This window comes from Pseudonaja textilis, chromosome 5 (assembly GCF_049901715.1).
Source record: "Pseudonaja textilis isolate UNSWEBS1 chromosome 5, rPseTex1.2, whole genome shotgun sequence".
NCBI classification, from domain to species: Eukaryota; Metazoa; Chordata; class Lepidosauria; order Squamata; family Elapidae; genus Pseudonaja; species Pseudonaja textilis.
This window is the reverse complement of record NC_141994.1, coordinates 53,011,417-53,035,117: the sequence shown is the minus strand read 5'-3', so window position 1 is coordinate 53,035,117 and position 23,701 is coordinate 53,011,417. Positions and strand designations below refer to the sequence as shown.

General features: G+C 38.7%; 1 long non-coding RNA gene across 2 annotated transcripts in view; it reads left to right on the top strand.

The window, feature by feature from the left end:
- The window catches only part of LOC148125653 (uncharacterized), a 50,370-nt gene that overhangs the window by 12,472 nt on the left and 14,197 nt on the right, over positions 1-23,701 (top strand). For both annotated transcript variants that reach the window (XR_015743908.1, XR_015743907.1), the window contains 2 exons: positions 4,931-5,084; positions 5,165-5,234. This is a non-coding gene — a long non-coding RNA (uncharacterized LOC148125653). The remainder of the gene's footprint in view (positions 1-4,930; positions 5,085-5,164; positions 5,235-23,701) is intronic.

The following is a 23,701-nucleotide window of genomic DNA, read 5'->3' as shown; positions in this document are numbered from 1 at the left end:
TAAAAATTGCCACTTGGAAGGAAAGGCTTGCAGTTTTCAGGGGTTGCATGTAAATTATATGCTCAATTGATGTCTTGAACTGCATGTTTCCCTCCAGAATAAAACCACAAAGCTGGTAAAGACATTATGCAAAAGTAACACTATACCAAGAGATAATTCAACAATGGTTGGGGATTATGGAAGCTGAAGACCAACGTATCTGGAGAGCATTAGGAAAACTACCTTGTTGCTTTAGGCAACCTAAGAAATTTTCTTTTGTGCATATTTCTTTCTCTCTTTTTCTATGTGCATACTGCAATTTGCTAATGTCCTTTGGAAAGGGGGAAAAAAACAATTTTTAGGAGCAAATGTACATACTAGCAACTGTAGGATTAACTTTAAAATAATAGCTAGTGGTAATGCAAAACTGTGTTTAAATTACATGGAGGATAATGTACCTTTAGTCATTTCCCTTGTGGTTCTAGGAAATGGAAGCCTGATTCTATCCACAAATAGAATATTCCATTTGCTTTCATCAGTGATTTAGCTCTGTTTAAAATTGGTGTTCAGGGCCATTTGCCCGGATTCCCATGTACTCCTCTGATTCTGGAAGAACAAATAATATACTCAAGGATAAGTAGGATTCTGTTGCTACATGTTGTTACATTCTGTTGATAATAACAACGATGACAACAACAACAACAACAACAACAACAATAATAATAATAATAATAATAATAATAATAATAATAATAATAATAATAATAATAATAATAATAATATAAACCTTATTGGGATCTGCTCGCATAATCCTCTGATATATCACGCAGTCCTAAACGCTTGGGAAGTGTTTGACTAGTGATTTGTGATACGAAACCCAGCATAGTTATCTTGTTTGCTGTATACACTGTTGTTTTTTGTGTATAATAGTAATGATAGTAGTAATAGTAATAATACCTGCTCAGTCCTTGGAACTGAGAAAATTATTTGCCCTTACCCCCCCATGCAACTTTTTAAAGTGAACTGACCTAATTGGCATATCTCAGATTGTTTAGATCAGAGGAGAATATTTTCACATGCCAGATTGCGTCTGGTTTGCTTGGCTTCGTGTAGACAGCAGTCTACAATCCTGATAGACTAAATTATTAATCTATACTCCTGTTCAAATCAACTGAAGAATGTGTGATTGAGTTCAATAGAACCTATTGCCTAATATATTTGCATATCATAGCAATGTAAAGCTCATATTAGGTCAGAAGACAGAAGTATATATAGAAGTATATTCAGGAAAAGATGATAATCTGAATTTGGGTAATCTGTCATTCAGAGAATGGGAAGGGAGAAGAAATATCCCATTCCCTCTAATATATAGAGGAAGAGAATTTCATATAATCATAAGGTTTAGAACTCAATCTGGGGCAGATCTTATTTATAATCACAAATATCCAACAAGGTTTAGACTAATTTGAAGTATTAAATCAAGATAGATTTGTGGATGCTTTCCGCACATGTTTTGATGATCCAAATCAAATGTTATCTGATTCAGATACTCAAAACAAGTAGAACAGTTTTTCTGAGATTGAATGTGGTAACCAAAACCTACCTTATTTCCTTCCCTTGGTTCTTTTTCACTATATTGAGAACCAGTTTGGTGCATCGATTAAGGCTTCAGGCTAGAAACTGAGAGACCATGAGTGGGATTCAAATTTTTTTACTACCGGTTCTGTGGGCGTGGCTTGGTGGGCGTGGCAGGGGAAGCTACTGTAAAATCTCCAGTCAGAGGTGGTATTTGCCGGTTTCCTGAACTACTCAAAATTTCTGCTACTGGTTCTCTAGAACTGGTCAGAATCTGCTGAATACCACCTCTGAATCCTACATTAAGCATAACCTTGGGCCAGTCACTCTCTCCCAGCCCTAGAAAGCAGGCAATGGCAAATCACTTCTGAAATCTTAGAAAAAGAAAACTTCAGGGATCAGTTCAGGTACTTGCCAGAACTCAACACTGAATCAAAGGCACAAATATACAGGTAGTCCTCAATTTACAACAATTCATTTAGTGACCATTCAAAGTTACAATGGCACTGACTGAAAAAAAGTGACTTATGACTGTTTTTCACAGTTACCTTTGTGGCATCCCCATGATCACGTGATCAAAATTCAGATGCTTGGCAACTGGTTCGTATTTATGACGGTTGCAGTGTCCTGTGGTCATGTGATCACCTTTCGCAACCTTCTCACCAGCCAGATTCACTTAACAACCATGTTACTTAATTAACAACTGCAGCAATTCACTTAACAATGGTGGCAAGAAAGGTAATGAAATGGGACAAAACTCACTTAACAAATGTCTTGCTTAACAACAGAAATTTTGGGTTCAGTTCTGGTTGTAAGTCGAGCATTACCTACATACACATACTCTTTCTCAGGTATGATCAGGGGTGGGATTCTACAGGTTTGCACCTATTCGCTAGAACCAGTTGTTAACATTCTAAGCAGTTCAGAGAACCGGTTGTTAGAAGAAATTACTGGCCTAATCCTGTAAGGAAGGCAGGAAAGAAACATTCTGGTGTTCCTTACAGAAACTGCCTCTCCATTAACCCTTACTACATTCTTGGCAGGATTAGACTTCCTGTCTCAGGAACTTCTCTGGAGTTTTTTTTTTCACCTCCTTTGCTGCTACTTTGCTTGTGTGGAGTGACCATTCAAAGTTACAATGGCACTGAAAAAAGTGACTTTTGACTGTTTTTCACACTTACGACTGTTGCAGCATCCCCACAGTCATGAGAGGCCAGGTGAGGAGATGCATGCCTCGATGTGAGTGATGTTGAGTTGGCCACACCCAGCCAGTCACATGACCACCAAGCCACACCCACCAACTAAGCCACGCCCACAGAACCGGTTGTTAAAAAAAATTGAATCCCACCCCTGGGTATGATATGGGAATCTTACTGAAGAGCTTTATCCATGCCATGAGGAGTAAAACTGCAACTCTCAAAATTCAACCATCAATCTGAAGTTGGACAATTTTGGATATTTCAGTCCCAGCACTTCTGTTTATCACTATGGGGACATGGGGAAGAGATTGCTGTTTTATCTTGGTATTTTAAAGATGTTCGTGGCTTTAAGTGCATTATTTTTAATTTTTAAGAAGCTATTGTTCTGATGGCTTTTAATTTATCATTATGTGTTCCCAGTTTGGAATTTATTTTTAAGTATAAAAAACACTTTTTAAAAATATAAATAAGTCAGTAGCAAAAATTTAGAAATGAAGTATCACTAATCTTCCTGTCAGGGATAAAGATTATAAAAATGTTTTGGCTAACAATAAGATGGGAATCAAGGGGTAATGATGGCTCCAATATTGTTTCTATTCTTCTACTCTGCTGTTCCTTTTTTTCCAGCTGTAGTATCAAACCCACTGGGAACTGGGTGATGACAGTGTCCAAGCATACACTGCCTTTAGTAATAATTGTAACTACTAATGTTTAGTAATAAACATCTCCCACGTTGATGCGCTGGGACTAATTTTTCAAGGCTGCCTAGCCATTAAGTGTACTTTCTGGGGAAGAAATAGGAGTTGTAATCCCACGTACTGTATCTGGAAGGTTGCAGAAGGCTATGGAGGCAAGGAAATCCACTGAACTTGTCAAACATTTACACAACTTGATATGCGTGAGAAACGTATCCTGTACCTTAATTTCCAATCAACTAAGAAGGTGCTGTAGTTGGCTAATAGTTTTCATTTCCTTTCAATTCTTTTGTCCTAAACCTTGATTTAATGATATATGGAAAGGAAGTGGCTTTGTTTTTCCACCTTTCCACCTCGTCTGAAGATTTATACGCCCGAGAATTATGCTCATATTTAAATAAATTCAATTCTTCATCCTCCAACCCCACCTTAGTTCTGTGAGATTGGTGTTGTTTTGGGTGTGTGTTCTTTTAAACATTCTACAGCATATCCCAGTATAAGTAATAAAATACAAAATCATTATTTATATTTCCCCTTTCGAGAAGCACCACATCTCCAATGTCCTTACATTTGACAGGGATTGAAGTTCAGGAAATTTAAAATGAAAATCCCACCCTTTTCCTATTTCCTTTTGGCAACGGTTTCTCATCTGCAGAGAGGCAAAAGCAAGATCCAAAATATGGCATAGGAACAATTCCCAGGTCCCTGGGAGTATTCCTCTGCAGGCCAGCTTCTATGGCAAGTTTCAGAAAGATGTTTTAGAGAGATGTTAAAGTCCATTTAGTCCAACTATACAGGCAGTGGAAAATCTGCAGTGCAGGAAGCAATTCTAGTTTTTCCTTATTCATCTCTGTGGAGAAAATGCTCCTCTTGATGGGTGTCACCATTAGAGCATTTATCCTAAAGTTAACTGAAATGTTAACTGAAAGAGTTTAGAGATAGGAGTTAATGATTCAGGGACCATCATTTTTGACACAAAGAGGGAAGAGGTTTCTAATCATTTAGAAAGAACAGGAATGAGTAATTTATTGAGAATATATCTTATAAAGTGGTAATACTCAATTTTACCTGGTTCACTCTTGCGAGGCTGCAATATGTGAAGGGAGAGCAAATTAAATATAGAGACCTAGTATCAAAAAAGGAGAAAGCATCAAGAGCATGTAACCCTAAAGAAAAATGCGGCCCTTTATGACAAGAGTTTTGTTAGAGTCATGCAGCTAATAAAGGATAAATTTTGTAGCTCAGGGTTAAAATGAGGAGTCCTTGGTGCTCTCTGAGTTTGGTTGTTTTCTTGCAGATGTTTCATTACCTAAACTAGGTAAATCAGCACTGCTGGCACACAGAGCATCAAGCACCCCTCAAAGCCACGTAGTTCAGAAGCTGGAAAGAAAAAGGAATAGTATTTGGATGTCTGTGCTTTAAGCCAGCACAAAGTGTTCGTCTAGTCAGTGAAATCAATTTTCTTTCCTACTGTCAATCCAGGGCGTAGTCCAGGACTGAGGAGGCATGGCCTTTTGGATTTTTGATTCTTTGCCCCTTCCCAACCTCCACCATATCTATGGAAACTGACAGCTCCCAATGATGCCAGAGCGTTCCCACAGAAACCAAAACTGAAGAGTAAGGAATCCCTTGGACTGTCAGGCAAGTGAACCACTCCAATTCTTTTATGCTTCTCATATGCACCTCTTGTATGTCTAATTTTACATCTTTTCCAAGTGTAGATGTGGACAAAGAATAAACAGTTGCTGCAGCACACAATATGAGAACGCCCAGCACCCTTTTTAAGGTAAGCTCCCTATTTCTCCTTCACTGATATGAAGATTAAAAAAAAAACAGCAGTACTCAGCCTTTCTCACTTATTAAGAACAAACTAGTAGTTCAAATCTCTAGGCCACATATATTGATCTCTTTTCCAAGGGTCCTGGCACAAGATGTCTGCATGACATGTTATATTCAATTGCACCACCTGGGATCAGTTTTAATGGTGAAAAAGGTGAGATAAACATTATATAAATAGTGGAATCTTCTTCTTCTTGTGCCAGATCCATCATTAGATGTTGGCGATCATGTTGGCAATCCTATTTTTATCAACAGCCACACGAAAAAGTGCTGCTGAGTTTTGTCCAAACCGGTCCTTAGATTTTGAAGCCATGGTGTTTTTCTTCTGCCCTGACCTCATTTTCCTTCATTCTTTCTTTGGAGGATTATGTGAAGTATGCTGTATTTTTCCAGGTGTTGCATCACATTCAAGTGGCATAAAAGAATTTTGCTATTAAGTTTGTTTTAAACAGTAACAAGGCTAAAGACAGCAGTGAAAAAGTACAAGGAACCATCAGGCATTGTCAGGGACCACTGATAACCAGTCAGGAGCCTTTGCACAAAGTCTTGGGGGCTGCCTATATCAATGATTCAAGAATTAAAAAAAAAATTACCTTCTGATAAATGTTTGTATCTATAATGTATTTACCAGCTCTCGAAATCAAAGCCCCATTAAAATACCATCTGGTGGTGCATTTAGAAAGCATTTATTTTTGAAAAAAGAAAGCCATTATCAAACCAGCTGCTTGTAAACTTCCTCTGCAATACAAGAATCTTTGTGCTGGGTAATTGCTCTGCCTCTTTAAGTGCATCCACTGGTTTTCATTAACAGCTAACTCTCTTTATGATTATGTCTATCAGTCATCTCCAACAATTTAAATCAGGTTTAGACTTAGCTATAGTGACATCACCCTGTTTAGAAAGAAGCCTGGAGGGACTTACTGTCCTTGAGACAAGGCTGGACCTGTGCAGAGCCTATTCTTCAATCTTCAAGGGTAGATGAGGGGTGCCAGCTGGCACGGCTTCCCTTCAAGTAATTTTGCTTTTCCATTATGAATCCCATTCATATTATTAAATGTCCCTTGGGGACTTGGGTGTTGCATTAAAATAGCTAGCTGCTTCCATTTCCAAATGCACTTGCATCAGAATGCACCTAACCCAATAACATTTGCAAAAAGCATTCCCAATGCCCATAGATATCTTCTTTTGAACATCTGTGACCCATTACGCTATGCTTTTTCTGACACTTAAATAAACATAAGCCCATGAATGTTTAGTGCAAGCCAACCTGCCTTTCTACCTTCCCCCAAATCCTGCTCCTGAACTTACTCTACAATATTCTTCTTGTGCACTTTTTTGGAATCACAACACCCTAACAATAGAGAAAATCTCCAAAGAAACTGACTGTAGTGAGTGTAGAAGAATAGTCTGTTAGATAGGGGTAGGTTTATTCTTCCTAAGCACCTGAAGGTAAGATAAGAACTGAATGTGTGGAAGCTTTACAGTGGGAGATGCAAACTTGAGCTAAAAAGGAATTTCCTGACTGTGAGAACCTACCTTCTGAAGTTGTGGTTTCTCCATCACTGGTGTGTTTCAAGATTAGACTTGTTAGCCCTTAATCCAGAATGGTATGTGGACTCCTGTACTGGGCAGGGAGTTGGACTAGAACACATCCAAGATCTCTTTCAACTGTATGTTTTCATGATTCTAAGCTATGGTGTGAGAACAGATAAGAAATTACAGAGTATACAGTCCTTCTGATCTAGTCACAGTGTGCCTAGACATCTCATAGAATGCCAAAAGAGGTCATCAGTGAAAAAAAAAGCAAGCTCAGGATTGTTTTTCAAATTGATATGGAATCATACATTTCTCTCTTTTTTCCCTTATTCAGCTGTAGATTAACTCACTATATCACAGCCTTCAATTTGCCATTTTCTACATGTGTTGGACTATACATTTTTCATGCTAGTTTCTTTGATGGGCACGGTATTCAAACCTTTATGCTGGGGAAGTAATGCATTTAGCTGTGCTAATGCCAATTTATTTACAGCGCTGTTGCAGAGTAGGACACCATGAAACAAAGAAGAAAAACATTAACACCACCAAAATCCCAAAATGTATTATTTCTGACAGGGACTGAATAATATCTTAGATTCTCTGTAGTCATATTGCCATTCCCATGTCTAGTATGATTTCACTGTTTACATCTAGCCCAGATGCTACTACCTTTAAGACAATTTCGAAATTTCATCCATACCAAATGTAGCTGTGTAACCCTACATGCTGATTCTATTACACCAAGACTGTGCCAACTAAGTTCATAGTGGGTTGGTGTGGTGGGAGATCAAATGTGAAATATTCATTTTGACATTTAAAGACTTGCTGGTTTGAACCCAAATCATTTAAACTCACCCTCCGTCATATTCCTCATAATGAGTCTTAAAAGAGCTGTGGTGGCACAGTGGTTAGAATGCAGTACTGCAGGCTACTTCTGCTGACTGCCGGCTGCTAGCAGTTTGGAAGTTGGATTCTCATTGGCTCAAGGTTGACTCAGCTTTCCATCCTTCCGAGATCAGTAAAATGAGGACCCAGATTGTTGGGGGCAATATGCTGATTCTGTAAACCGCTTAGAGAGGGCTGTAAAGCACTTTGAAGCGGAATATATAAGCCTAAGTGCTATTGCTATTGCTAACACCTGCCTATCATCAATGATCATGAAAGTAGCAGACATCATTAGGTTTTTAATGTGGAATGCTCTAAATCCATGATTTCTGAAATCCACTATCATTTATATTGGCTTTTATGTGGCCTTTGTACATTTTCCGTTTCATTTGGATAGTTATTAGCTATGAGGACCCAAATTGTTGGGGGCAATATGCTGACTCTGTAAACCGCTTGCTGTAAAGCAATATAAAGTGGTATATAAGTCTAAGTGCTATTGCTATTGCTGTTTTCATTATTTTCCAATATGCTTCAATGACATTAGTTTGTTCTTATTGTATAGTTCCATAAGGTGTGTTGAAGTAAAATGATTAACTAAATAGATTAAAACACAATGAAGATCAAGATTATCTGTGGAGCTAAATAAAATATTTGTAAATCTTCAACAAAATTATTTGCTCATTTCCCCAGTCTTTCATTAGCTGATTTGTTTTAGCTTCTCCCTTACAGATCTTGATATCTCTGCATATTTGTTATTAATCTTGAATCCATGGATATAAAATTTCTGCCTCATGGTGATGGAAAACATCACTGCGCACCACTTTCTGTCATTTGGAAGTCTACTGTTACAAGTAACTTTTTCCAAAAGAAACCCTGTCCCATCCTTCCATTTCTCTCCTTCTTTCTTAACAAGAAAAATAGAGAAATAACAAGGATGACAGAGAGCAGTAGAGAAAAGCTTACACACAATTGAAAATATACCGGGCTGGCCCTCCCTAATGCAAAGCAACTGTCCTATGTAAATAGATGGTTGGGGCAGCAACAAGCTAATAGATCTGTCTAAACCTTTAGAGTGGTTGAGTTTGCTGCCTCATTGCAATTCTCAAAGATTGATTCAATTGCCAAACAATTTGTTTTTATATGGGAGGAGATATCCTTTGCTCAAACAGCAAAATTTCTTGATTGGCCCTGCTAAACTGAGCAGGACTGCTCTCACAGTTGTAACAGATGACCTTACTTCAATCAATCATTCTGTCTAACCAAGTTCCCAGAATTACAACCCACAGACTGTAGATTTCCCTTTATTCTAAAGTAATAACTCCACACCCTTCTGGACAATAGCAAACCAGTGGAAGAAAAATGAACAGAGCACAAGCTGTTTGCTCTCCTAAATGATGCCTGAAAATTCTAAGAGGTTCCTAGTCCTGCTTGTGCTTTCTCCTTTGCTGGACTGGAATTTTAATGGATGTGATAAGATAAAAACACCACCTTTCATCTGAAGGGTTGTTGTGTTTATTTTAGCTTGCTCCTTCCTTCTTTACAATTGCTTCTGTACACAACCCTGAGCTAGCTGAAGACACTCATCCTTTCCAGCATCTACACAAACACACTCAAACCATCTATAATTGTGCTACAATGAGAAAGAAAAGGAGAAATATCTATTAGCCTGGGATATCAGCAAAGGAAGTGAGGCTAGACTTGACAGTCTAAAGGAAAGGTGAAATGATTCAGTTCTTCTTTATCAAGAACTAATCTCACACTTTTGGAATGGACTAATATTTAGGCTTGTAGAGTAGACCAACCAAAAAGGAACAAGGTGGAAGAGTTACTCAAATTTACTTCTTCACTTTAATGGTGAATCAAACTCAGCCTAGATCAGAGGTGTCAAACTCACATCTCACGGTGGCATCACAGGATGTCTGGGGACTTTCCCCCCCTTTCCTAAACCAGGTGTGGGTGTGGCCAGTGCATAACACATCTGGCCCATGGGCTGGGAGTTTGATAGCCCTGGCCTAGATCATCTACCAAGGAAAAGCAACTGAACCTTTAAGATCACTAAATAAATTATTTCTAATATTGTTTCATGGAGTGATGGACACTTCGCATATGTTCAGAATTCTTTGTTCTATATTGCATCACCAATATATATTCAAAATCTCTATTTCTTTAAACTTAACTATAATTTTTAAATAGCTTATATTATTTCCTAGTCATTTTTTTACTAAACAGAACACTCCAAACTTTTTAGTCCTTTGTCTAAAGGAATATATACTAAGCTTTCTTTTTAGCTGTTTTATAGTCTTCCACCAGTAACATTTTTAAAAATTAAATATACTTTAATTGCAGCAAATATTCATATAAGTATATTATGTCACTTGTCATCTTACTCTGAATTTCTTTCCCGATACTGTAATTCATATAGTCTAGGATAGGGGTCTTAAAACTTGACAGCTTTAAGACTTGTGGACTGCAACTCCCAGAATTCCTCCTCCAGTCATGTTAGCTCAGGAATTCTGTGAGTGAAGTCCACAAGTCTTAAACTTGCCAAGTTTGAAGACCATTGGTCTAGGAGACACTGGGATTTGCAATCTTTCCTCATATATAATTGTACTTTAGCAAACATTGTTTCAGAAAACCCTATTAGCCGAGATAAGATGTAATTCTACTCTTAGCAAGCATGAAAAATGATATTTCTCATCTAAAGTGTTCTGTTCTAAAATCCAAGCAAATGAAATAGAGTTTTATAATAGAGACCATAGAGAATCCAATCAATGAATGTACAACTGAACCCATACATGCAACCTTCTACAATGGTGTAACAAATATGGGACTGGAACAACTAGTAACCAACAATACTAGGCTTAATAACTGCCTCAATCTCATCTTCTGCAATAGTTTGAATTCAATTTATGGAATACAAATTAAATAACCCTTTTCCAACAGGGTTGGAAACATGATTGTTTCCATGAACAACATGGTTGACTTTTGTCTCAATATATGTCCACACAAAAATCATCACAACGACAAAATCCCCAATTCTAGCTTCAAAAAAGGCAGCTAGGTTCTTACACTCAACGATTTCTCTTCCCTTGATTGGCAATTTCTATTCACTGGATGCAATACTGTTGAAGACCATTACAACAAATTCTTACTAGAAATCAAAAGAGCCATCAAACCATATGTACCAATAACAACTCCCCAAACCAGGAAAAACAGATTACCCATAACAATAAGGAAGCTTCAATCCAAAAAGAGATCACTTTGGTGAAAAAACAAATCTGGTCACGTTGCCAACTTCAAAAGCCGATACAAAAATCTATGCCACCAGATAAAAACTGAATGCACTGATTATCACATTAAACAAGAGGAAAACCTTCTACACACAAATTCCACCTGTGCTTTCTACAAATTTGTAAACAACAAACTAAAAGACTCAAGGTCCATCCCACCCCTGAAAGGACCTAATGGCAAAGACTGCAACAACGACACCATCAAAGCAAACCTCTTTAACGCATTCTTTGGCTCAGTAATTTGTAAACAGCAATGGATCAAGCCCAGTACTTCCGAGTCAAACCACAGAAAACTACAATGATCTAATACATATCGATTTTACAGAAGACATTGTTGAAAAAGCACTGTGCAATCTAAAACAATCCCTTTCTATTGGACTGGATGGAATATGTGCCTACTTCTTAAAAAAGCTATCCACTGCCATAGCTGAACCTCTAAGCATAATCTTTGAAAAAACTTTCAGGACCAGCTCCTTGCCAAAACTATGGTCACAAGCCACGGTCATCCCCATCTTCAAAAAGGGAGATCCCAGCTAGCTATAAATTACAGACCAATCTCCTTATGCTGTGTCACCTGTAAAGTCATGGAATCAATTATTATCCAATCCATTATCCTCCACTTAGAGACAAACAACCTACTCTCTAATAAACAATTTGGTTTCAGAAAAAAAATATCCTGTAATCTGCAACTCTTACACTGCAAAAACATATGGACTACACAACTCGATCAGGGCAAAGCAATAGACGCAATCTACTTAGACTTCTGTAAAGCCTTTGATTCAGTGGTACACGACAAACTACTCCTAAAACTAAAATCTTATATTATTTCTGGACACCTACATAACTGGATAAAAGCATTCCTGTCAAAGAGACAACAAATGGTCAAAATTGGGAGCATCCTATCAAATTCTGTACCTGTCAACAGTGGTGTCCCCCAAAGTAGTGTTTTAAGACCAACTCTCTTCATACTCTACATAAATGACCTCTGTGATCATATTAAGAGCAACTGCATTCTCTTTGCTGATGATGTAAAACTATTCAACACCACATACTACTACCCTCCAAAAAGACCTTGACTATGTATCAGAATGGTCAATCAAATAGCAACTTCAAATCTCAACAAATAAATGCTCTGTCTTACATATTGGCAGAAAAAATCAGAAAATAAAATACAAGCTAAATAGTCAAGACCTTGCTGAGGATCCAAACTTTGTCAAGGACCTTAAAATACTCATCTCAAATGATCTAAGTGCTAGAGCCCACTGTAACTACATAGCCAAAAAGGCATTAAGAGTTGTTAATCTAATTCTACGTAGCTTCTTCTCTGGTAATATCACACTACTAACTAGAGCATACAAAATATTTGCTAGACCTATACTTGAATACAGCTCATCAGTCTGGAACCCATATCATGTATCTGATATTAACACAATTGAAAAAGTCCAGAAATATTTCACAAGAAGAGTTCTCTGCTCCTCTACTCGTTGCAGAATACCTTATGCCACCAGACTTGAAACTCTAGACCAGAAAACCTAGAACTATGCCGCCTCCGGTCCGATCTAAATATAGTATATAAAATTGTTGTGACTAGGAGGTTTGAGCCTGCTATGTCAGAAGACACAGGCTTGAGTGATGCGGAAGATTTGGCATTGGGATTTGAGCCTGCTTTGATGGGAGATACAGACGTGAGCCAAGAGGAAGAGGAAAATAGGGCATTGGGGTTTGAACCTGCTTTGCTGGAAGTTTCGGAATCCTCATCCTCTCCAGGACCTTCCTTATTAGTTATACCTCAGGTGTCGGCAGATAATCAGGAGAATGTGCCAGAGTCCTTGGATGAAGATCAAACCGAAGAATGTTGGTTTGATGCCAGGAACAGATGTAAGCAGAAACGTCAAGCACAAACTGGAAGGAGACATCAAATCAGGGACTGAGGAAAGAGATCGACACACCCCGCAGGGAATATAAGGAGGTGTGTTAGCTTTGAATCCCCATTCGGGTCAAACTTGTTAATTTGAGTCTGCAGTTTGGACAAAGTATTTCTGTTTGCCGTTCGTCTCTGATTTATAGTTCTGCTCATTATCAGAATTTGCAGACAGCTTCTGGGAAAACTGCCAACGATGAATTCAGCCAAAGGAAAGTTAACTCTGTTGTTCCTGATATTGCCTGTTTGTATTTTTTCCTTTGGACATTTGGACTCTCACCTCGTGGCCACAGGTGAGACAGAACATAAAATCATACATTGCAATGTCCTACATGCAAATGAATACTTCAGCTTTAATCATAACAATACAAGAGCACACAATAGATTCAAACTCAAGGTTAACTGCACCAAACTTGACTGGAGAAAACACAACTTCAGCAGCAGAGTAGTCAATGTCTGGAATACTCTACCTGACTCTGTGGTTTCTTCCCCAAACCCCAAAAACTTTAACCTTAGACTGTCTACTTTTGACCTCACCCGCTTCCTAAGAGGCCTGTAGGGGGTGTGCAAAAGCTCACCAATCGTGCCTACTGTCCCTGTCCTATTGTTTTTTTATTTTTCTTATAAGTATCTGTCTCATGTATTGAAAACTATATTTATTCTTATACCTGTATCTTGTAAGCGATTGACAAATCAAATAAATACTAAATACTAAAAAAAAAATACTAAAAGAGGCAATAAAAAGATATTTATAGGGTGAAATCCTTCTCTTGAATCAATTGCCCAAAAATAGGCCAGTGTTAAATATTTAATTTCTGGAAAAGGCAGTTGCAACCTGGATATGTTGGACAGGATATGGTACTGCAACTTCATTTTCCATACTATCATCCATAGTATCTTTCTAACCCCCAGTGGGAACTGAGCGGGATTGAGCTTTAGGGATTATTCCCAAGGCTTCCTCTCAGACTGAATTCAGGAAGTGTGCCGTGAGACTGTAGTTGGATAACCAAACATATTTCATCTTCTACCCACACATATCACAAACCCATGAGGAGTGATTGTCTTGCATTGTGGGGTTCTGATACATTTTAGCAGATATCTCCTAGAACCATGGAGGGGTAGGGAGATGGGGTAGGAAGATGGAGTGAAGTATGTTTAACACAATGAAATTGTGGAATTGTGATCCATGCTATAACTGACAATAGCCTCTGTAGCCACCTTCATATCAAAGAAGTATCAGTGGAACTACATATCGTGCATATAGGGTAAGGAGAGCTTTTTAAAAAGGCTAGAAAATATCTTTTAGACCACATAAATTTTTATCTAAGCTTCAATCTAGACAATTATTTGAACTCAAATGCCAGGAGAGCTCCTTCAATCAATGACATGGTACTTTTATAAGCTAATTTTGCTGCAGACAGTAGAACAGCAGCAATTGCCAATTATAAACCTCAGACCTTATATAGCAGTCCCATGGTTTAAACCAGGTGTCTTTTTCTACCTGCACCTCCAATGAACAGAGAGCAAGCCATTTCTCAATGAGTAAAGGGGTTCGAATTGCATTGTTATTGTAACAAACCGAACTGGCCTGAGGCTGTTTGTGCCTGCCCTTGATCCTTCTAGCCCAATATGGTGCATTGTGTAAGGATCAACTGTATAAAATCATCAAACATTCACTCGGAAGCCAATCAAACCACTCCCAGCCTTTTCATTTATTCTAGCTTCTGAGATAGTTGGTTGGTGTTCTAAAGGTATTCTTTTGACTTAAAAGACATCCTTTAAAGATGAGCACCAGGATCTTCTGAATAAAAGAGCAGCCTCAGCATGTTCATCTGCAAAACCAGCTTATTAAGCTCAGTTCACCAGACTGCTTTTGTTGTATGAGAGGGTGCAAACAGAGAGCATTTTCACATCCTGTTTCCTCCGGAGCTGCTCTCATGGGCTTCAGTGAAGCAAGGCAAAGCAGGATGGGTGGTGGCACAATGATCTGGCAACTTGGCAGTGACAGCTGTGAGAATTGTGTCTGAGTCTCTTCTCTCCCCTGCTTTAGAATACAGCCATGGGGTCAGCATTTTATATCAGACAGTCTGAATCTCAAAGCAATGGAAAATATGTGCTTAGAGTTCTGTTCCTAGACCTAAACTAGAAATTGTGAAACTAAACATTGATGATTATTTTCCACAGAGTGCATCCTTTTAAATTCAACACTTCATCACCCAGATTGGATTGTTATCAGTCAGATTCTGCCCTTGCAGTGCTCACTCTTTTTCTTGTGCCAGGTCTGCCTGTTTGACCTTTCCCATTCTCTGTTTCCTGCTTTCTTCTTTGTTTAATTTTCCCTTTGAATCTCTCAGAAGAGCAGGACCCGGGGAGACATGATAGCAGTGTTCCAATTTTTGAGGGGCTGCCATAGAGAGGAAGGGGTCAAGCTATTTTGGAAGGTACCTGGATGGAAACTGATCAAGGAGAGATTCAACCTAGAAATAAGGAGAAATTTTCTGGCAGTGAGAACAATCAACTAACGGAACAACTTGCCTTTGGAAGTTGTGGGAGCGCCATCATTTGAGACTTTCAAGAAGAGACTGGACAGCCATCTGTCAGAAATGGTATAGGGTCTGCTTGGACAGGGGGGTTGGACTAGATGACCTACAAGGTCCCTTCCAACTCTGTTAATCTGTTACTGTTACTAATCAAGGAGAGAAGCAACCTGGAATTGAGAAGAAACTTTCTAATAGTGAGGACAATTAACCAATGGAACAACTTGCCTTCAGACATTGTGAGTGCTTTATCAAGGATTTTAAGAAGAGACTGGACAGTCACTTGGCTGAAATGGTAGAGATCTCCTGCTTGAGCAGGGGGCTGGACTAGAAGACCTCCAAGGTCCCTTCCAGCTCTATTCTGATTCTGATTCTGAAAGCTATCTGCCCCGAGTTCCCTCTCACTTTATTTCATATGGATTTCTTCCTGTTACTTCAGCATCCAGATTCCTTTCATGAATATTTTTCTCCTGGACTGCATCTGGTCTAGTCCCATAATCGAGATGTTTTTGAAAATTTTGTTCCAACAGCACAGGTATTCTGTTTTTTCACTCTTCCTTCATCTTTTCCTTCATGGCATGGTATTGTAAAATGAGTCTACAACCAGCAGCTGTACTATTTTCTTTTCTCGTGTTAATTTGTTTTTAATATTGTACATTTCCAGAGTTGCTCAGGAGTGAGTGGTCCTACCAAATAAACAAATACATTCTGCAGGCTTTCACACAGGAATTATTTAGCCGTGTGATTTGGAATGCCGGGGATCTTTTGCATGGAAAGTGTGTGCTCTGCCATTCTGTTTTGCAAGGGGTCTACAGCTCAGTGACCGAGGTCATTCTTTGCTTGCAGAAATAATTAGTTCCAAACTCCACATGTCAAAGTTCACTCTTTAGGAAGCACTGCCCCTTTGTCCTTTTCCTGAGAATGGGCAAGACCCTTTCCACTCATATTGTCACCTGACTGGCAGCAGCATTTCAAGTAAGAGATGATTGACACTGCTTGAGGATGATGACAGGATGTAACCCAGCATGCAATTCACATTGGGTCACCTCAGGGAATGGTGCTGTGATGAATGATCCAACCCAAGAGTCACAATCTTTATGCAACAAGGCAATACACATGGACCCAACTTTAGAGGCCATTCTTGGTCCCAACCAAATTGGACAACTTCTGTCTTCCCCTTCATAGGAAAGATTGTTGAGCAGATGATAGGCACTCAGCTTCAGTTTAATTTACTTTATTGTCATTGCACCTCGTACAATGAAATCAAACACCATCTTCAGTGCACATCATGACCATGAAAATAAACACAAAACACATCCTTCACACTCCACACATTGAATTGAAAACCCCCGACACTGCACCAACACTACACTATACAGTAGAATTCAACAGAACTACTGCCCTGGGATAGAAGCTGTTTTTCAGCCTATTTGTCCTTGTATTTATTATTTTGTACCATCTGCCAGATGGTAATAGTTCAAAAAACTGGTTCCCGGGATGAGATGGAACTTTGAGAATGTTTTGAACTTTCTTAAGGCAGCGGGAGCTATAAAGCTCTTCCAAAGAGGGGAGAGGGCAACCAATGATCTTCTGGGCAATGACATTAACCCTCTGGAGTGCTTTCCTATCTGCCACTGTGCAATTGACAAACCATACAGAGGTGCAGTAAGTTAAGATATTGTCAATGGTGCAATGGTAGAAGGTCACCAGCAGTTTTTCATTCAGTTGTTGTTTTCTGAGAAGTCTCAGGTAGTATAATCTCTGCTGGGCCCTTTTGGCCAGTGCTGCAATGTGAGCCCCCCAGGTCAGGTCCTCTTTTATGGTAATACCCAGAAACTTTAAACTGGTCACTTGCTCGACTCGGTCTCCATTGATAAGCAAGGGCTGGATGTCTGATCTGTTCCTTCTATAGTCCACTATAAGCTCCTTGGTCTTATTGGTGTTGAGGACCAAGTTATTGTCTCCACACCACGAAAGCAACCGGTCCACCTCATCTCGGTAGGCAGACTCATCACCCCCAGAGAGGAGTCCCACCACTATCTAGATGGAGGTGGTTATCAGGTTCCTCTTCAGTCAAGGTTCAGACCGGTTTACAGCACTGAAACAATATTGATGACACTTATGGGTGACCTGTGAGGACTCAGGATGGAGGTGATGTGTTCATCCTGCTCTTCTACCATAGATTCCCAGTGGCCTATGATACTATCAATCATGGTAGCCTTCTGACCTGGCTCTGGGGGCTAGGGGGAGGCCCTACTTTATAATGGCATTTCTCCTTCAATGGCAATTTTAAGTCAATGTTGGTGGGAATTGAGACATTGAGCCCTACAATGTGGGGGCCTCAAGGTTTGGAACTTTTGCCTCTCCTCTTTAATATCAACATGAGAAAGCTGGGAGTTTTCGTCCAATGGAATGGGCTACAGTACCATCAGTACACTGATAATACCAAGCAATAACCTCTTCCTTGATGATCAAGTGGTGCTGACTCAGTGTTGGCCAATGCCTGGAGGATAGGAAGTCCCCCTGGTTCTGTGGGGGGCATTTGATCTTTGACATTTTCTGGGGTTACACTCCCGTGACAGAGCTAGTGTGCAATTTGGGGGTCCTCCTAGACTGGCATATCCTGCTTGAGGAGGAGATAGCAGCCATGGCTAGAGTGGACCTTTGTAAAAATGTGTAAAGATACACATTTTTGCACCAGTTGTGCCCATTCCTAGTCACTTCCTGGTTGGATTATTGCAATATGCAACATATCAAGCTGAAGATCACACAGAAATTACAACTGGCTCAAAATGGGTGCCGGGAAATTTGTCTATGTTATACTTCTGCTGTCAGCTTCATTGGCTTCTAGTTTCTTTCCAGGTGCAATCAAGTGATCACCTTTAAAGCCCTGAATGGCCAAGATGTCTTTTCCCAAAGTCTCCTGCCTATTTCACTAGCCCTGATGAGGTGGGCATGCTTCAGGGCCCTTCTCTTAAATGTTTCTACCTACAGTAGGTAGGTAGAGTGTCTTCTTGATAGCTGCCTCTTATGTTTGGAAAACTCTACCCACTGAGATCCATGAGAACTTACTCTTCCAGCCTTCAAGAACTGGCTTTTCCCATAAACACTAGGGAAGTGTAAGGTTGGAGCCCAGTAAGGTTTTTGGGGGGATGTGTGGCAATTGTGGGTATTAGTTTTCTGTGTAGATATTTATATTTTTATTGTTTGTTAGCTCCCTCCATGTTGCATAAGAAGGGTAGCTATATACATCTTATAAATAATCAAAGTCAAGTTTATTTGCCATCGTTTGCAAGCATCATCTTTCCATGATCCTAATCACATCTAAAATTCAGTCAAACAGCGGCATTTTGTTCTTGATAAAGAAATCATTTGGGGGTAGGGAAAGCCTGCCTGTGCCAGAAGAGGAGCAAAAGAAAGAGGGGAAACTCTATTAAACATGCCATTTCAATATCTGGGAAAAGAGGGGAAAATCCAAGTATTTGTTAATGAAATAAACAGAAACATAGATGAAAATCATTTCAGGAAAATGATTTGAAATCAAGATCATGAACTTTAAAAGCTTAAAATTATCTAGGTGGACTCATACTTATTTATGGTTTCTTCCAAAATATGAAAACATGCAATTCTACACAATGAAATCAAAGCAATGTCTTCCTAAAGCATTTTATAACACTAGGGAAGCTGTTGACTTGCTACATCAGGGGTGTCACCAAAAATTTGTGATCAATACTCCAGCAACTGGGATGTGGGCCAGAATGTTACTAATACACCATTCAAAGGCTCATAAGTTTCCCATGTTTAAATGCTACATTTATGCCTTTAGAAGTCAATAGGAACAGGAATATAGGTCTCTTTCTACTGATACAAGAAACTTTAATTGGAGAAAGTCTATGCAGCCATTTGATTTCTGCATATTTGAGACATCGTACTGGTTCATCCATATGATTTTCACTGAAGTTATTACCATAATAAAAACTCTCTTTTGTTATTATACATATAGAAAAGAGCAATTCTCTATCAATTTGACGAGATTCAAATATGGTTGGAAGGTGATGGGTGTTAGGCAATTTGATAAATCACTTAAGCCTTTGATTGATTGATTGATTGATGGTTCATATTTATTTATATTTCCTATTACTTAACCACCCATTTCCCTCAGTGATTAGTGAGCCCTCAAAGAACTTGAAAGCTGTTTTATTCCATCTATTTAAAAACCTGCTTGTGCAGTAATTTCTAAATTGGTAGATTTATTCTGACATGAAAACAATGTTCTGAAAGGTCTGTCATATGAGAAAAAAATGTTTGAAAATGGCTTCCTACACTCAAATCAGGATGGAGAAAAACATCAAAAGAAAGCCATACTAGATGAGCAAATATTGCAACCCTGTGTCACTCTGCTCATGAATTATTTCATGCAACATCCTGTGGAGCTAACATATTGTATGACAGTACACTATGACCTACTATCCCTCTGGAAATGTATGATCAGAAGTGGCCATTACAATGACAGCATGTTGTTAGATGCTCTTAGAAGCTTGTTAAGAATTATGGAGAGACAAAGGGGTGGGATTCTACCGGTTCGACCCAATTCTATAGAACAGGTAGCTCCAAAGAGCAGCTGACACCAAATCTGTTCTCTCCAGATATCTTCTTTTCTTTGGTTAGGCCCACCCGCCCACCAAGGCTCTAGGCTGTCCTTTATTCTTATCTTATTTGCTCTGTGTGGTAGAGCCGAGTGCTGCGCATCAGCAGGAGATGGTGATTGCTTGCAGGAGAAGTTGTTTTGCAAGTACTGCGCAGCAAAGCACGCACTCAATGAACCAGTTGTGATGCCAGTAGGATCCCATCCCTGGAGAAACATGTTCACATTTTCCATCATAATGCATAATTTGGACAAAAAGGAATTATGAAGCAAAAACAGGCAATCAGGTTTGGTCCTGAAATACAGTTGTAGATTCTCTCAATCTGGTCATTACTATTTTTAAATTTTATTTTATAAAATCAAGAGCTTGAAAAGAGAGGTTTGTGTTGAAATATACAGATAACATTATTTGGTATGAGATGAGATTATATATACACTGGCTGAGGTGACAGTTCAGAAAAATAATGTGTTTATAAATTGTCTTATAATATTTATAATAATATTATAAAATATATCATTTTGGTGAGGCTGTTGTACAAAAATAGTCTTCTCTGTAAATACACAAGAATTTTGCACAATGTTAATGTCTTTCTGAGATATATTTCTGAATATAGCAATAATTCTCCGAAGCAGCATGTATGTGTACATATGGAAAAACAACAGCAAGATATAGGAAGTCTGGGGTTATTTAGCTGGCTAGAATGGGTGGTACTTTAGCAAAAGAACCAGATGTTATTTGGAGCTTTGTGGCTTTACATGGATATTTTATTTTAAGAGATGCTATATTTATCTTAGCAAGCAAACCTAATGGTCCTAGGTCGGGAAAGAAAGACAGCTTAAATTTCACTTTAATTCTGTATTTCTTGGCCTGTTGTATTGGGTTTAGATGATTGTATGATCCTTAGAATATTCCTTTGTATTGGCTTTCTTTTATGCATTACATGCTTCTCAAAAATACCATTTCTTAAAATAGATGTCTTGTCCTAAGTCAGCAACAATAAATGTATGCATTCTGTCCATGGATGATAACATCTTTGTTCTTTTAGTTGGGTTTTCACATATCTAAGTGTGTCTCTAATCTTTCTAGGCTTAACCTTAAGTATTATAAAACTACTATGAGACCACACCATTTCAAGAAATGTAGCAGCTGTTCAGATAGCAAAGAACTTATAGTTTAAAATGTCAAAATTGATCCCAAAGGGCCATTCAGCTTGGAACTGTCAACCTTGATGGTCAACAGGCTTTGAATTATCATATTTAATAGAGTTCCTAGCTAATGCAATAAATAAAAATACCACCCACCTACAATTAGAAGCAGAAGACAGTTAACAATAATAATTCAAATTGTTGCAGATTATGTTTACAGTTCTGTTATTCTATTAACACATCAGTGACTGAGCATAAGAAGGGCTGTACAGTCACTCCTTGGGTTAAGGATACCCCAGTTTATGGATGAGACATGGTTAAGAATGGAGCTTATTGTAGCAAACTTCAAATGAAGAGCCGTGGTGGCACAGTGGTTAGAATGCAGTATTGCAGGCTAACTCTGCTCACATTGCCAGGAGTTCGATTCCTTTGATCCTGACCAGCTCAAGGTTGACTCAGCCTTTCAGCTTTCCAACCCAGATTGTTGGGGGCAAGATGCTGACTCTGTAAACTGCTTAAGGAATGCTGTAAAACTCTGTAAAGCAGCTTATAAGTCTAAGTGCTATTGCTAAATACACAATAGTTCAAGTTCAGTGTACGATATTACTTATACGGTATTACAATAATATTTGTCCAACTTACATAGTAATTCAGCTTAAAGAGACACCTTCAAAACTGAACTTGTTCTTAAACTGGGAACTACCCTGAATTCAAAATGGTTCCTGTGCTAGAAGGGGAAGGCTGTACTAGAGCAAATGGTTAAACATGAATGTACTTATAGAGACCAACCTTGCATACAGGTACTTCTCAATTTAGAGCCCATTCATTTAACAACTGTTTGAAGGTATAATGACTGAAAAAAGTGACTTATGACCAGTCTCACATTTCTGACCATTGTAGCATCCATCACATGACCAAAATTTGGGTGCTTAGCAATTGGCATGTATTTATGATGGTTGCAGCATTTGATGTCATGTGATCATCATTTGAGACCTTCCTATCCAGCTTCTGACAAGCAAAATCAATCGTGGAAGCTGAATTTGCTTAACAATCACATGATTCGTTTTAACAACTGCAGTGATTTGCTTAACAGCTCTGGCAGAAAAAAGGTTGTAAAATCGGGGATGACTCACTTAATAGCTGCTTAGCTTAGCAATGGAAATTGTGATCTCAGTTGCGATCATAAATTGAGGACTATCTGAACTCTTATTTTCCTAAAATAATTTATGCTCTTGGTTAAAATTCGAATCTAGGTTGTGGCTCTATTTAGATCCACATTTCTGAATCTGGGCAAGGATTATGACCCGGCTGTCTATGATTTGATCTAAACTACAAATCCCATGCTGTCTTACAACTGATTGTGCTGATTTATGAAGGTTGGTGATTCAAAATTATTGTTCTCCTAATCTAAAGAGAAAAATACTTCTTTTAAAAATGATAGCCTCTCACATACCGGGAACTGGGCACCCAATACATTTGGACCGTGTGGGTAAGGTTGGCTTAAGTCCTTTTGCCAAATTATTTCTTCCTGGAATAAATTCTGGATGCAGATTAGCCATTTTCCCCGCACAAAGTTTGGCATTCCATCCCATATTTATATCTGACATTTTATGACAAAAACCCCACCCCATAATTATATTTGGGAAATATCTAGCTAAGCATTGCCTGACTTAGTTGTCCCCTAAACACTACCACAGCAGAACTGCTGATCACTGCTATCATCATTAGCATCTTATTGCATGCCAAGTGGCACAAGTTTCTACACAAAGAGAATAATTTCTCATTCGAGCATGCTATCATTTTACTTCTGTAGTACTATCAGTGGAAATAAAACTACATCATGCTTGTCTATCAAAATTCTCAGTCATCCATGGTTGTCCCAATGGTGCTTTTTCAAGAGGAAACTGGACTTTCTTTGTTTGTCCTTGAAGATGTTTTGCTTCTTATCCAAGAAGCTTCATCTGTTCTGACTGGATGATAGGGGAAATGGAAATATTAATTCTGACAGAACTAATCCTTTCATCTCCCCCAGCATCAGTCAGAACTGATGATGCTTCTTGGATAAGTAATGAAATGTCTTCAAGGAAAAACAAAAAAAGTTCTGACAGAACTAATCCTTCCATGCCCCCCACTGTCCAATCAAAACTTACAAGCTTCTTGGATGCAAGCGAAATATCTGCAAGGGAAAGCCACAAAGAAAGTCCAGTTTCCTCTTGAAAAAATACCTTTGATACATCATGCTTGGTTAAATCCAACCACAGATAGGTAGGCTTCCTCTGCATATCCAGATCTTTGAGGTGATTTCAGAGTAAGCCACATACTAGCAATGTTTTCCTGTGATTGAATTTTTTCTCTCTTTTCACAGCAATATTGTTGCCCCTTTTGCTTAAAAAGATTAAGAAAACTAAATTGTGGCTGCTTCAACTGTTACAAGTAAGCAGGTGACTTGTTGGC